The sequence below is a fragment of the Schistocerca nitens genome, chromosome 3, assembly GCF_023898315.1.
Source record: "Schistocerca nitens isolate TAMUIC-IGC-003100 chromosome 3, iqSchNite1.1, whole genome shotgun sequence".
Taxonomy (NCBI): Eukaryota; Metazoa; Arthropoda; class Insecta; order Orthoptera; family Acrididae; genus Schistocerca; species Schistocerca nitens.
Genome location: NC_064616.1, coordinates 561,613,483 through 561,627,608, shown reverse-complemented (window position 1 = coordinate 561,627,608; position 14,126 = coordinate 561,613,483). Strand labels below are relative to the sequence as shown.

The 14,126-nt window shown below is 36.7% G+C and overlaps 1 protein-coding gene across 1 annotated transcript in view; it reads right to left on the bottom strand.

Moving 5' to 3' along the window:
• Positions 1–3,335: 3,335 nt before the first annotated feature.
• LOC126248467 (protein FAM91A1) overlaps positions 3,336–14,126 on the bottom strand; it is a 183,234-nt gene continuing 172,443 nt past the window's right edge. The window contains exon 14 of the mRNA XM_049949478.1: positions 3,336–7,854. The gene's annotated coding sequence lies outside the window, so the exon portion shown is untranslated. The remainder of the gene's footprint in view (positions 7,855–14,126) is intronic.

Genomic DNA, 14,126 nt, shown 5'->3' with positions numbered 1-14,126 from the left:
TCCTATCCCAGAAGTCCAGCATAACCTCCAATTGATACTGAAATACTTAGACCCATCCCAAGATCTCTCTCCTGAGACCATCTACTTCCTCACTCCAACAACACCCTACACACGCAGATTCTACATGCTCACCAAAATCCATAACCCTAAGAATGCTGGACACCCCACTGTAGCTCGTTATTGTGCTCCTACTGAAAAGATTTCTGCTTTTATTGACCAACACCTCCAGATGATTGCCCAAAACTAGCCTCTGAATCATAGATACCAACCACTTCCTTCACTGAGTCTCCAACATCCCCACCCCTTTACCTCCTGGATCCCTGCTCATCACTGTTAATATCACCTCACTATACACTAACATCCCTCATTCCCATTGCCTTACTGCTATGAGACATCAACCCTCCCTGTGTCCTTCAGAATCTACACCCACTCTCTGATTCCTCATACACCTTACCAACTATATCCTGAGACACAACTACTCCTCCTTTGAGGGGAAGGTATAAAAACAAATTGTCGGCACAGCCATGGACACCCACTTGGCAACCTCCTCTGCCAACCTTTTTATAGGCCGTCTAGAGAAACCTTCCTAGCCTTGCAAAACTTCAAACCCTTTGCCTGCTTGAGGTTCCCTAACTATATCTTAACGATCTGGACTCAGGGCCAGAATGCCATATCCTCATTTCTTCACAACCTCTACACTTCCTCTCCCATCCACTTCACTTGGCCCTCCTCACCCCAACATGCCCCCTTCTTGGGCATTGACCTCCAACTCTCTGACAGCTCTATCTACACCTCTGTCAATACTGTTAGGGCACAGAATAGTAAGGGGTTGAAAATTAGAAAAAATTATTAAAATTCATTCACCTTGCTACAAGCAAAGTGCGGTCATGCCAGAGGCAATGTTACAAAGAGTAACTCCCAGAGGCAACTGCTGCTATGTGCTAGCCCCAAGCACTCCACACTTCTCATAGAAGGCACTCTTCTGACAATGTAGAGGCGAGTTCCAGGCCAGTGCCATCGGGCATGAGAATTTAAACCACCAGAGTGATGAACATCTGACACAACTTGGTTTGCCACATATCTTCTTAATGGCTTCTCATACTTGTCTTGAGCTAGTGGACTGGTTGACTGAGTCCTAGAACTTCTCCACTGATCTCTTGTTTGTTTTCTTGAATTATTCAGTTGCTCATGACCCTGAGAACTATGCAGTTCTCTGGAGTTCATCGGTATTTGGATTATCACAAAGCTGCAGGCCAGACTTTGCTTGCATAATGAAAATCCTAGTTCCACCATGGTGAAGGCTGCCCCTAAAGTGGCCACAGGCATTTAGGATGTCATCAGTGGCTTGGTGGATCATGCTTGTTATATGAGCCATCCAGTTCTGGATGTTCAAAATTGGCCAACTGACAGTACAATAATCCATTAGCTCTGCTGATCCTGCATCATGGTGGCTTCTTGTCGAGGAGTGGTTTGTCTAGTCAAAGGATCCAAACTAAGAAATAGTCACTGGAATGTAAATCATCAGTGACAGTCAAGGATGTAAGGGTGCGATAATATAATTTTTTTTTCATCCTCCTGTCAAATTGGCGAACATGGGTACTGGTTGATGGGCACAGACCTTAGTATCCACTGACACGTAGGTAGCTACAACTGAGGTTAAATGTTCAAAAAGATTTGTAATCAGTTTCTTAGTTGTTCTGCTTTCTGTTTCACGGCCGGCCGAAGTGGCCGTGCGGTTAAAGGCGCTGCAGTCTGGAACCGCAAGACCGCTACGGTCGCAGGTTCGAATCCTGCCTCGGGCATGGATGTTTGTGATGTCCTTAGGTTAGTTAGGTTTAACTAGTTCTAAGTTCTAGGGGACTAATGACCTCAGCAGTTGAGTCCCATAGTGCTCAGAGCCATTTGAACCATTTCTGTTTCACACTTACATTTTGGTGATGACAGTGTGCATTTAACTGTGGCAGACACACTAATGGATTTGTCTTTGTCTGTTTTTTAGAAATGCTTTTCTGTTCACTTACTAATAAGTGTGTACTTTTTTAGCTGGTTCAGGTTACTACACTCTATCACTTGCCTCTATTTACTTCCACATGTCAACTTTTCATATTAGTTTCTTCATTCCAACAACAAATTATGTTTAAAACATGGCTGTTTCATTCTGAAACATGGTATGCACTTGTCACTTTTATTTCCTTATTATCCTTTTTGTCTAAGTTCAGAGAACAGTGTCAACTCCAACCAGTGTGGTTCTTCCCATGCGAAGATTCATACAAGGTATGTGACATGACTCCAGGTTTTTCTGTGAAGTCATTCAAGCTGAGAGTTCTCTCTCGGTGTTCTGATCATAGCCAGAATGACCGCTTCCTGTGTGCATTTGCTCTACCCCACTCTATGGCAGAAGACTCATTTTTTCTGATGCTTATTGCGCACCAGTAGCCTTACTAAATTTCACACATCATGGCTGAAACCATTCACAGTTCTCCTGTTAATACCTGTCAGTTCTTCTCCTCCACACAGAGGCTGTATGCTGGGATCAGCCCCTTAATTCTTGCTCAAAAATTCCTATTCGATGTAGTGCCCTTTTATCAATAAACCGAAGTCCTGGGTCCCCCCCCCCCCCCTAAATTACTCTTAATAATTTACCGAATTTTAAGTGTATGGGGCTGCCCTTTCTGAGTGCACATAATAATCAATGAACTGTTTTTAAAGTCAGAACTTCTCTATTTGATTACAGTAGGCAGGATTTACATATTTATCTGCAAATCACTATCAAGTGCATCACACATACCTGTGGCAGAAGAATAATCCCTTGTATGTTTTGAATGACCACATTTTTGCCTGATACACATAACAAACACAGAATGTGTGCTTTGACTTTCCATTCAAATTATTATTAACAAAAAGGGAATTATACTGCACAAACTAAGTTTAAACCATCTTAAGAAATAAATGCATTGTACTGTTTTCCACATACTAAAGTTGTGTTGCATGTTCCAAGAATTTGTTTTTTTTCCAGGTTTTGTTATAAAATTTTTACCAACAACAACTTAAATATGAAATGACAGTAAAAAGGACACAGGTTATATTGCTAATAAACTCTTAATGAAAACAGTATAACAATGCACTCAGGAGAACTGAATTAAGGATTTCTGCTGTAATGGACGGGAGGAGTGGGATAGAGAGAGAAATAGAATTAGAGCTCAATTTGTGTCATTTTGTCAGTCACAGTTCTTCTCCATTTAGCTCCAGTAGTAGCAGTTTTGTTTCAAAGCCAGAAAAAATTATCATCATCTAAAGGCACTAATGTGTTCAGTAAATACAAAACTAACATTCCATTGAGTCTTTACTGATGGGTTACAAACACCCATACAGTGTTACTTCAACATTTTATTCAATTTGGTACAGAATAAAAAACTGTCTTATACAAAAATATCTTTCTTTTACATTCAAAGGTCTTACATGTATAGCCTGAGCTATTACATCTTACTGTATTAAAAGGTGAGATACACTTCTTGGTCTGGAAGTTAAACACTTTCATTATTTCTTGTTCTCTGCACAGGTGACTGGACAGCAAAATTGACATGCATTTTAACGTCACAAACATTACTTTCTATATTACCAGAGATGTGATTACATACAATGTATTGTTTCAGCTGATACACTGAACAAAAGCCATTCTTGCAACTGGAGAACTGTAAGTACTTGATGCTGTTTACTGGCAAGTAGGGAACAATATTTACGTCTTTAACAGAAAGTAATGGAATTTGCACAAAAAATATGTGAATAACTGATATTACTATGAAGAATTACAGTTTCTGAGTACCAAAACTAATGAGATGATTAATATTTGGTGTGATGTCAAATGAAAATTAACCACATCTACTACAAATAACTAATTTTCTCATTTTCAACAAGAAAAATGACCTGTACAAGGCATTTTACAACATTTTTCCACTACGTGTGCAAATTTCCATGCATGTTTTAACACTTGCAATGTGTACATCACAGGTACAAGTTCACAGCTCAGACACTTCAAAAATGTCAACAAAGATAAATAAAATAATTCTATATGAGAAACTGGTACAACAGAAAGACATCTGAAAACATTCACAAAATGGAGTGAAATGTAATGCAATGATGTGTGAAAATTGTGGATCACATTATGCAATCATTTGATGAGTACACACACAGTGGACAAATATACTGAAGAAATGCCTACCAATTTATTTCATTAGCTCCTTATCACTCAAAAGAAATTACATACAAAATGGACAGAGTAAGCAAATAAAACATGTGCTCATTTTTCCAAATCTGATAGACTTATTGACTGTGCAGGACACTAAAAAACTGTCACACATTTTCCTCTTTCCATAACTAAACAGTTTTATTTTGCATTGTTACATAAAAATGACTCTTATGACCTTAAAACGTGTCATTTATTTTGTTTACTGCTAGCCGTCTGTTAAATTAAACTGCCTCTGTATGTTCATATGCATTTGTTCTCTCCAGATTTTGGTATCAGCTACAGCTGAACATAAATACTTTAAATATGTAAACACACAAATTTATAAAATAACATAAGTAATGACTACTATGACAATTTCAATTAGAATATTTGGCTAATCAATGCAACAAGAAAAATCAAACAACATATTGTATGCCAGTTTGATGAAATATATTTACTACATATCACATTTCACTTGCTACTTTAATCCAAATATGCACCAAAAAGAGTCCTCATTCTTTCACAAATTATGCCATCACAGACTGTTTCTGGACACTTCAAATAACTTTGAAATTCAATACTTTAAAACTAAATTTAGGACAAAAAGCTTTCTAATGGAATGAATTAATTAATTTTGTTATTCCTACTAATTAATTACATAAAGCCTAACAGTAAAATGTCTTAAGTAGTGACAGGCCATTACACAGTTTTCATACTGCCTATACTTGTTGCGAAAGAGCTATGTGGGCACATGTGTTACTGTAATCAGTTACTAGGCGTATTACTGAGTTTTGGAAATGTTAGTGACAGATGCATATTACTGAATAAATGTAACTGTAATGTTTCTGTGCCACATTTCATGATTAAATATGAAGTACCACCACAAAACAAAACCTTATCAGAATGGGAAGAAAAGCACCTATGGCAACACTCATGTACCAGTCACTACTTAACTGTACTTAATCCAAAGTACTTATTTGTTTAAGGTACATTATCAGAAGTCTCAAGTACAAATATAATGTGATGTCAACATAACTGACAGAATACTCGTACTGCTTGTTATCACATGAAAATTAAAGTAGCAGTCAATAATCACAACTATAGTCATCTGTGATGTTACTGACAAAATTCTATCAGAACACTGCCCCACAGAGATTACTACCACATGAAGATATTTATGATGTAGTTTCCCATAACCCTCTCCCTAACACATACAAAAGACACTACATCAATAAAATTATATTACACAGTTAAATTTTACACTATCATGACATGTAAGTCACTGGGGTTAAGTAACTTCGTTCAGTAGTTAACTTCTCTTCTAGCACCATTTGCACTTAGCGAAGATATTTGATTGTACTAACTCTGCTTTGACGGACTTCAGTGAAAATCTTTGCAAAATTTCAAGATGAATACCTGTTGTTATACACACTGAAGCCAACACACTTTCAAAAACTCTGTTTTTCAAAATGACTAGAAAAGAATTAAATACATACAGCTGTACAACCAAAGCATAAGGACATTTACTCAATAACATAAATATATGGTTCCATAAGTTAAACTGTGTACTAGTACAATTATATGCATCATACATGGAATGGTTTGGCTATCACAGATGGACCACCTGTTTGTACAGAACTTACAACTGTAATCAAATAATTACAAATTATCACCATATCTACAAACCTAGAACAGGTGTGCCACATATTTCAGTTCCACAAGATGCTGCTGTGTGTGAATATTGCCAATTTTATATTCCTTATTTCATGACCATACACAAAGATAGCTGGCACGGTACTATTAAACATACTTGCAGTTACTGCAGTTTTCTTCTACAGTGGTCAGTTTATGAGCACATTATATATAATTCTGATTTATTGAACAAGAATATTCTAATACAGCATGAAAAAAGTAATTTTTATTCCAACAATCTTCACTTAAGAAACAGTGAGAATACAAACCTAAAAGAAACCATACTAACATTGTACTTTCCCAAGCAAAAATTCCAAATTATGCAATCAGCTTGTGTAGCTGCCAGTCAGTTATAAATACCATATGGATGTAAAGAAAGGGATGCAATTATTTAATTTAATGAAGCTACAGTTTTTGCCAAAATATGCAGATTATCAATATCATAACATTATCTACAACTAAGAAAAATGGAATGATGTGTTTATCAGTACACCATGTGCTTCATGCCTTCTTGCAATATATTGTATGAAAATTGAGATTTTTATGATAATTATACTATTTTGAACTTTAAATTATATGTTCATCTCTGCCAATAAAAGCTGTGATTGATACCTGACTATGAGAATACTAGGTCAAAACAGCAAATGGTGCAACAGACAGAAAGCAAAATGTTTTGACATAACACACAGCAAAAAAGACATTTGAGGATAATCTGCTCTGAAACCATGTCAGTTTACCTGATACAGAAATCCACAAACATATGTGGTCTATGTTACTTCAATTATTCATTTTATGCGAAATTTCATCTTTCAGTTTACACACTGAACAGATCAGTCCATGTCATACAAATACTTAGATAAAACTAAAAATGTTATACACAATAGCTATTATTCCCATGTGTCCCTTACAAAATACCAATAGAAGAAAACCATGTAGCCTTATGAGAAATGTTGCACCTGCTTATTACACAACACACTTAGGCCATGAAAGCTCAGATTGTTTCATGCACAGCATCTTTAAAAACAAAAGAGAAAACTTTTACATACAAATACACATGACAATGGAAGCAGATGATGAGTCTTCCAAACAGAGCAACAATCATTAGAGTTCAATAGTCACACATCTAATATAATTGTACCAAAGAATGAAGCCCAGACAATTTGCACAGAGCTGTTTGATTGAACAGCTAGGAACATGAACCACTAAATTTAAAGAATACTAAATATTTTTTTTCCAACAGGCTCCTGTGATGATCTACAACAACAATACTAAAATGTGAGATAGAATTACAATGCTTTCACTTCTAACTCCCTATAAGTATCTGGCAATGAGAAAAAGCACCAAAGTCAAATTATATCAATTGCACATATGTTGAAAGAGAACATCAACAAACAATACCATTAAAGAACAATATTGTATTGCCCAACAAAAGCAATAAAATTAAAGTTTACTACAATATTATTGGAAACAAATATTTGCCAATAGAGTAATACCTATATCTTAAAATGTAATGTTACAAACATGTCATTGGCACTGTAATGACAACTGATAACTGCAGTCTGCTATTATCTACCTGGTCAGACAAAACTGGGATTAGAATACAGCAATGGTGATAACACACTGCTGAACCTATTGGCAACAACAATGAAGGGCAACTGTTGAAGGAATGGTGTAAACGCAGCTACAGGTATATACTCAAATAAAAAAAAACTAAACAAAATATAGATTGAACTGTACAGAAACTAAATTCTGTTTAAGCTGTCACACAAGAGAACTATCAGAGATAGCATTTTGTACCTCTGACTGCAAGTGGAATTTAAAAACTCATTCAAATTGATAGTTGGTGGATAGTTGAATATGATGCAACACAGAATTTCTCTTTGTCAAAGGAACCAACTGAAGATCAGGAAATGTCAGTCTGCTTGAGAAACAGCTACCTGAAAAGAAAAAGGTTCCAGATATGAAAAAAGGCAAAATCTCAGAAATTAGGTATTCAAAAAATGATGGGCAAAGCCAAATGTCAATGGCTAGTTTTGAAAACAATTTTTAATTTCATTGTGCATGTAGTAGTGGCAGTACTACTACTACTACTACTACTACTACTACCAGTAGTAAAAGCAACAAATGGGAATATAGGTTACAATTATATCTTTCACAGAGTACCAGAACCACAGGGAAATACAATTCAGTACTTTTGTTAAATTACTAGTTAACAGAAAGTCCAACAAGGTCTCACTTGAATTCAGCTTCCTGCTTAAATACTCTGTGGCTCCTAAGCCCTATGAGAGGGGGAGAGATGGTATTCTATGCCTGGAGGTCCAGACTGCTGCAATGTGTCCATCTCATACATTTATCAAACATTTCTTAACATGTTTGAATGTAAGAAAATGTGAGCATAACTTTAGAGTTTTAATTTATAGTGAGAAGAATGTAACCTTCTCCGTTAGAAAAAGTACTCAGAAAAGGTAACACCAGGCATTCAGTTATGGACTGTGGGTCTCCTTTAGTAATGAGTTAGTCTGCCTTCCATATTACTTAGCTCACTACTGCACAATGAACCAGAAGAAGGCAGAAAAAAGCCACTCTTTCATGTAGTGTCATCTTCATTTATTGTCTTCTTTGACATATTGTTGTAAAGTTGGCTATGAGTAATTTCCCTTTGTTGGGATGGTTAAATTTCCCTTCTCAGTGTTCTTATGTAATCAACAGCCAAACACAGCACTTCCTGAGATACTTTTTGGTTTTACACAATGCCACGTGCAGTACTGTGTCCACTGCATGGCGTCTTATTGCTTACTTTCAGAATAGCTTTGTTGCCTTCAAGAGCTCTCTGTTGTGCCAAGAAATCCAAGAGTGTAAACACAAAATTTTACGGTGCTGGAGGTACAGCCTGCTTGAAGAAGCTAAGCTAGATATTTTAGTTTATTATGTTCATCATCTAATTCCATATAAAAAAACAAAATAAAGATATGTGCAACTGCTGGACATTTTTTCCTTTATCAACCACAGACTTTTGTCCAATGGACGATGTGTATTCATCAGCCAACAGCTTATTAAAATCCAGCATTGCCAGCATAAACAACCACCCACAAGGGAACTGCTATACAGCATCAACAATTGTTGCTTACATCAAACATCTAATATTGTAGGACAGGCAATAGCCTTCCATACAACACCCACTTCACAGGAATCTTGACACTGAACTGTCAAATGACGTTCCAGTGTAGTGAAGTCAGTTGTCATATTACAACCTAAATAGAATGGTATACAGGGAAGGCCATACCTAGAACCAACAGTGTAGTGGTTCAGAAGAGGATAACTGCAAACATGGCCAAAATATGTTGGTTGTAATATTTATACTTATTTTCAAAGTGATGCAGACTATTGCCCAAAAGAATTTTATCCAAACTGACACTGACAAGGAAGCCTACACCCTTATACTGGGTGCTACTGCTGCAGCAGAAAGCCATGGACAGAGGACGATGTCCTACATGGAGACACATTAGTGCCAGTTCAAGCTACCTCTGTGACCATATGTATGAATGTCATGGTTGGAAGCTTATTGTTCATCACTTCCAACCAGTCTTCTGACCATCAGAACACAACCTTCAGACTCGAGGCTGCATCAGTGCAAATGAACAGCTCATTATCCACAAAATGTCCTTAACAAGCGTCCTTGAATGTTCCACCAGCTTCGTCATTGGTACACGTTCCAACATGCACTCTTACGCAGCAGAATGCTAATTCCTTCTCTTGAATTCATAGCAGAAGAAGGAACTATTTGATCGTCCATATTATTTACTCCAGTGGGTGCATCTGTTGAATCATTTTAAAGGCAGTAAGGGAATCACAGTAGACTTCTCTCAATCAAACCTAGTCCACTACAATACCTTCAGGATTACATATGGTTATCATTTGAAATGAGTACCAAAAACATGTTCAAATCTTTATAATTTAAAACAGGGGTGGACATTTAAATAGTCTTTGCGTGAGTTGAGAAACTGTCTTATTTCATATATAGCATTATGATCAGGGAAAATGTCTTAAGCATTTCTGGAGCAGTACTGTAACACACAACAGTAGATTTTTCACACCTGACAGCATGTTACATGTTGCACATATTACCAAATTCAGTTGCCACACTGAGAAAGTGCAGTTGTGAACTTAACTGTTTGCATCTGCAGAAGTCCTGACTGCTTCTCTCAGTGTTTGGTTGGGGGTGACAAAGCTGGAGCCTTGATGACAGTGATTGAGCAAAATTCTCCACAGGTATCTGGCCTAGAAGATCCCATTCTTTATAACAGTATTAACAGAACACCTTCAGCTTCTCAACTGACATGTTTCTGATTTTCTACCTCATAGTCCATGATTTTTTAAAATGGTTTACGATGTTCGGACCTCCTCACAGCAACAACTGGTAACACTTTGGTTCAATTACAATGCTCACAACAATACAATCAGGTTTTAGCCTTCATAATTGGCTGTTCTTGAACCCTTGCAGAGCAGACCCTCTGTCTTAGACTGCAGAGTGGAACTTGTCACTCTATCAAGTTTCATACTATTTTCTGAGCTGTATGTAAGATTTTGTCATGGATTTATTGGTAGTGTGTCAGATCATGTTGTTGTTGTTGTTGTTGTTGTTTTTGATATGATCCATATATTCTTGAATGGTGTCTCTATGTTCAAACAAAGATAACTGGTGATACATTGTAGAGTTTATGTTGCTGAATACCAATCTGCGTAGTTTAATATTGGGTGCTTCTATGTCTAGCAAATATATCTAGATCAGGAAATAGCCACAGGACCCTTAAAACTTCACCACTTTCACAAAGCAATTGGTTTGAGGGTATAAGGAAACAAAGAAATGCCAATGGCGGAGAATGACTGTCATACTGCAAAGTGTCTGCTCTGCTCCATGTTCAGGAGATACAGATCCTCTGACAACAGGTGGTTCTTAATAGTTCAACATACAAAGGTGGAATGGGCAGGGGAGCTGTATATAATGTTACACAGACCCTTTTGAATCTTCCAGTCCACCAGTGGACAGGCAGAGGGAACATATAGTTATCTTCTGGTATAAATGCAATGTAACAGTCTTCGCTTGTAGATTAATGGTGGGAGGAGAGGAGAGAAGGGGAAGAGTGGTACGTTCCATGAGCAAAGATGGCTATTGTTCTTATAGTTTTGCCCCAGCTGTAGCTGCCCTTTCTGCAGAGGTTACAATTCCTTATTACAAGGACACCATTATATTTCAAACTAGTTTCTATTAACACAAGTGCATAGTTGTACCCTGTACTATAAATACGAATTATTCCATATGTACCCAGAATCCATTTAATACTCCACACATTTTATTTTACCCCATCTTTTCATAAGGTGGTGATGCTACAATGGTTACTGTGTTGTTTGTGGGACTTACTGGTTCTGCTATATGGTTTTAATATAAATATCAGAAGTCTTGGATCTCAACTTCATGATTTCTGCAACAGTTTACATAAATGTGTGACAGTTAATAAGGTGTTCCGATTTCATATTCATTTCTTCATGTTTTTCACATGATACACGGTCCTTACATGAAATAACGATAAGTTTTTAGCCAAATGGATTAGGAGCATGTGTCATTTAGGTGAAAGAAGCCATCATTTACAAGTTTGGGCAAGACTGATGAATTGAAGGTAGATATAAATGTAGCTCTGCTTTCTTGTTCATCATTCGCCTTTTTCGTTATATTTATCACTTCTCTGAAACTTTTCTATTATCAAGCTATTTAAACCATGAAGTCTTTTGTCATGGATTTCTTGTAATAACATGTTCTTAGTGTGTATACCATGTGAATTTGAGAGATGTTCCCATACCTTGGCTTCCCTACCATCCATGCTATGTCAAAGATGAGGTCTTCTTCTGGTAATTCAAACTCATTGCTCCATTCTATAATTTTGTTCCTGACTTACAAATGTTCTGTTGTGTTATATACAGTTTTTAAGCTAGCTTGTTCCTTTTCCAACATGAATGAAATTAAATGAAATGAAATTAAATGTGTGTGAGACTGTGGCCTCCCACTGGGTGCAAGTCCTTTCAGTTGACACCACTTCAGTGACTTGCATGTTGATGAGGATGAAATGATGATGAAGACAAGACAAGACAACACAACACAACACAACACCCACCATCTGAGTGGAGAAAATATCTGATCCAGCCAGGAACTGAATCTGGGCCCCTCCCATGATAGTCTGCCATGCTGACCACTCACCTATGGCAGTGGATATTCCCAACTGAAATCCTGCAATTTTTTTCTGTGGGCTGGGGATAACATTAGTGAACATCTTTCATATTACAGAGATAGGATTGACAGGACTCTAGTTTCTTACGTCTTATACTTCTCCTTTCTTGTTAAAATAGAAAAACTACACCATCGTTCCACAGTGGAGAAATTGGTTTACTCTGTACACATTTAGTAAATAATATTGCAAGTCCCTTTTGCATTACTTTTCCTCCAGATCCAACAATTTCTATCAAAACATCATCTCCTGATGCCTCTCCTTTCTTCATACACTGACTGGCTTCGAACAAGTTCCTCTTCTGGGATTACTTTTGGAAAGTCTTCATTTCCATTAGTAACTATGTGTGTTTCTGATTCGTCTTTCAAAATACTCAAAGAGTTAAAGAAATCTTCTGCCGCTTTGTAGAATTTTGTCTCTGTTGTTGGTTACATTGCCATCTGTATCTTAACTGATGAAATAATGTGTCTATCCAACATAAACTTCTGTTCTGTCTTCTTCATACTATCTCTATTTTCACATGTTACCCTAACCAAATTTTCACTATACTCTCACATCTTCTCACAGATATTTCCAAATAGAATATGCTGAAGTAAACAAAATTATTATTTTCCTATTATCAGTTGTTTGAAACTCTTGTATTCTCTTTAACAGCTGTTTCATTCCATCTGAGTTTTTATTTTCATTTACCTTCCTCATACCTGCAATATGTTTTGCTGTTTGTGTAGGTATCTGTTGACTTATTGCCCATACTGTGTAACAATAATCTTAATTTACCAGTATGTTTTACTAGTTTAACATCCAGTATACTTCCTTATACCTAAAATAAATTCCCATAACCTACTTTTCTGACTTCCTATCTGATTAGCCAGAGGGGGGGGGGGGCAGAGAGAGAGAGAGAGAGAGAGAGAGAGAGAGAGAGAGAGAGACTATGCTAACAGCAATGTGTTTAGGTGGTACTGGAGACCAAAAGGTACAATGCACTTCTTAATTTGCTTGATGATAACTATGTTCTGTGAAAGTTGGTTGCTTTCCTCCACACAAAGACAATTCAGAATATTTTTGGAATCTTGGCATATTATGATGCTCCTCTGGCTCTTTTGATTACACAGGCCAATGATGGAAAAACTTTTTTTGCTGAAAATACCTTATTCTTAGGTTTTTTAGGGTGGGAAATCCAAATATGATACTTAAAAAACTGTATCACCCACCATTTCTTCACATTTTACAGTTAAATTTATTAAATTAAGCATTTTTTTAAAAAATAATTTAAAAAGGTGTAATAAATGTAGATGACATTGGTAGCACTGCTGAAAAACATTTGCTGGCAAAAACAGGTCAATTCTATTTTTGTGTTAACAGATGGTTTTTTGTTTCCTGTCGACCTAACCTCACATTCCCATTTCCTGTACATGTGCTCAGTACAATGTATAATCGTGGTTGTAAAAAAATCTGCTGACAGTTTTTGTCATATTTGTGGTGAATTTGTGATTAAAAAACACCAAAGAAACATTACAGACTTTGTGAAAAAGGCTTATCTATCACACTTTGGATCTAAACTTGGTGATCAAGATAAATCTTTGGCACCGCATAAGGTATGTTATGTGTGTGTTGAAGATTTGAGAAAATGGTCCAAAAAGGAGAAAAAAAGCCTTTAGGTTTGCTGTTCCTATGATATGGAGGGAGACAAGAAATCATTCCAATGACTGCTACTTTTACAGTGTTGATATTACTGGTCATAATTCGAAAAACAAGAAGGTAATGAGCTACCCTAACCTTCCGTCTGCCATCTGATCAGTAGGGCATGGTGTAGATTTGCTGGTCCCTGAGCCACCAAATGATTTAAATTCTATTCCAACAGAAGTATTTTCTGATGTACAATGTGATTTGGATGAACCAGATGTTGATGAATTCCATTGTAATACAGAAAG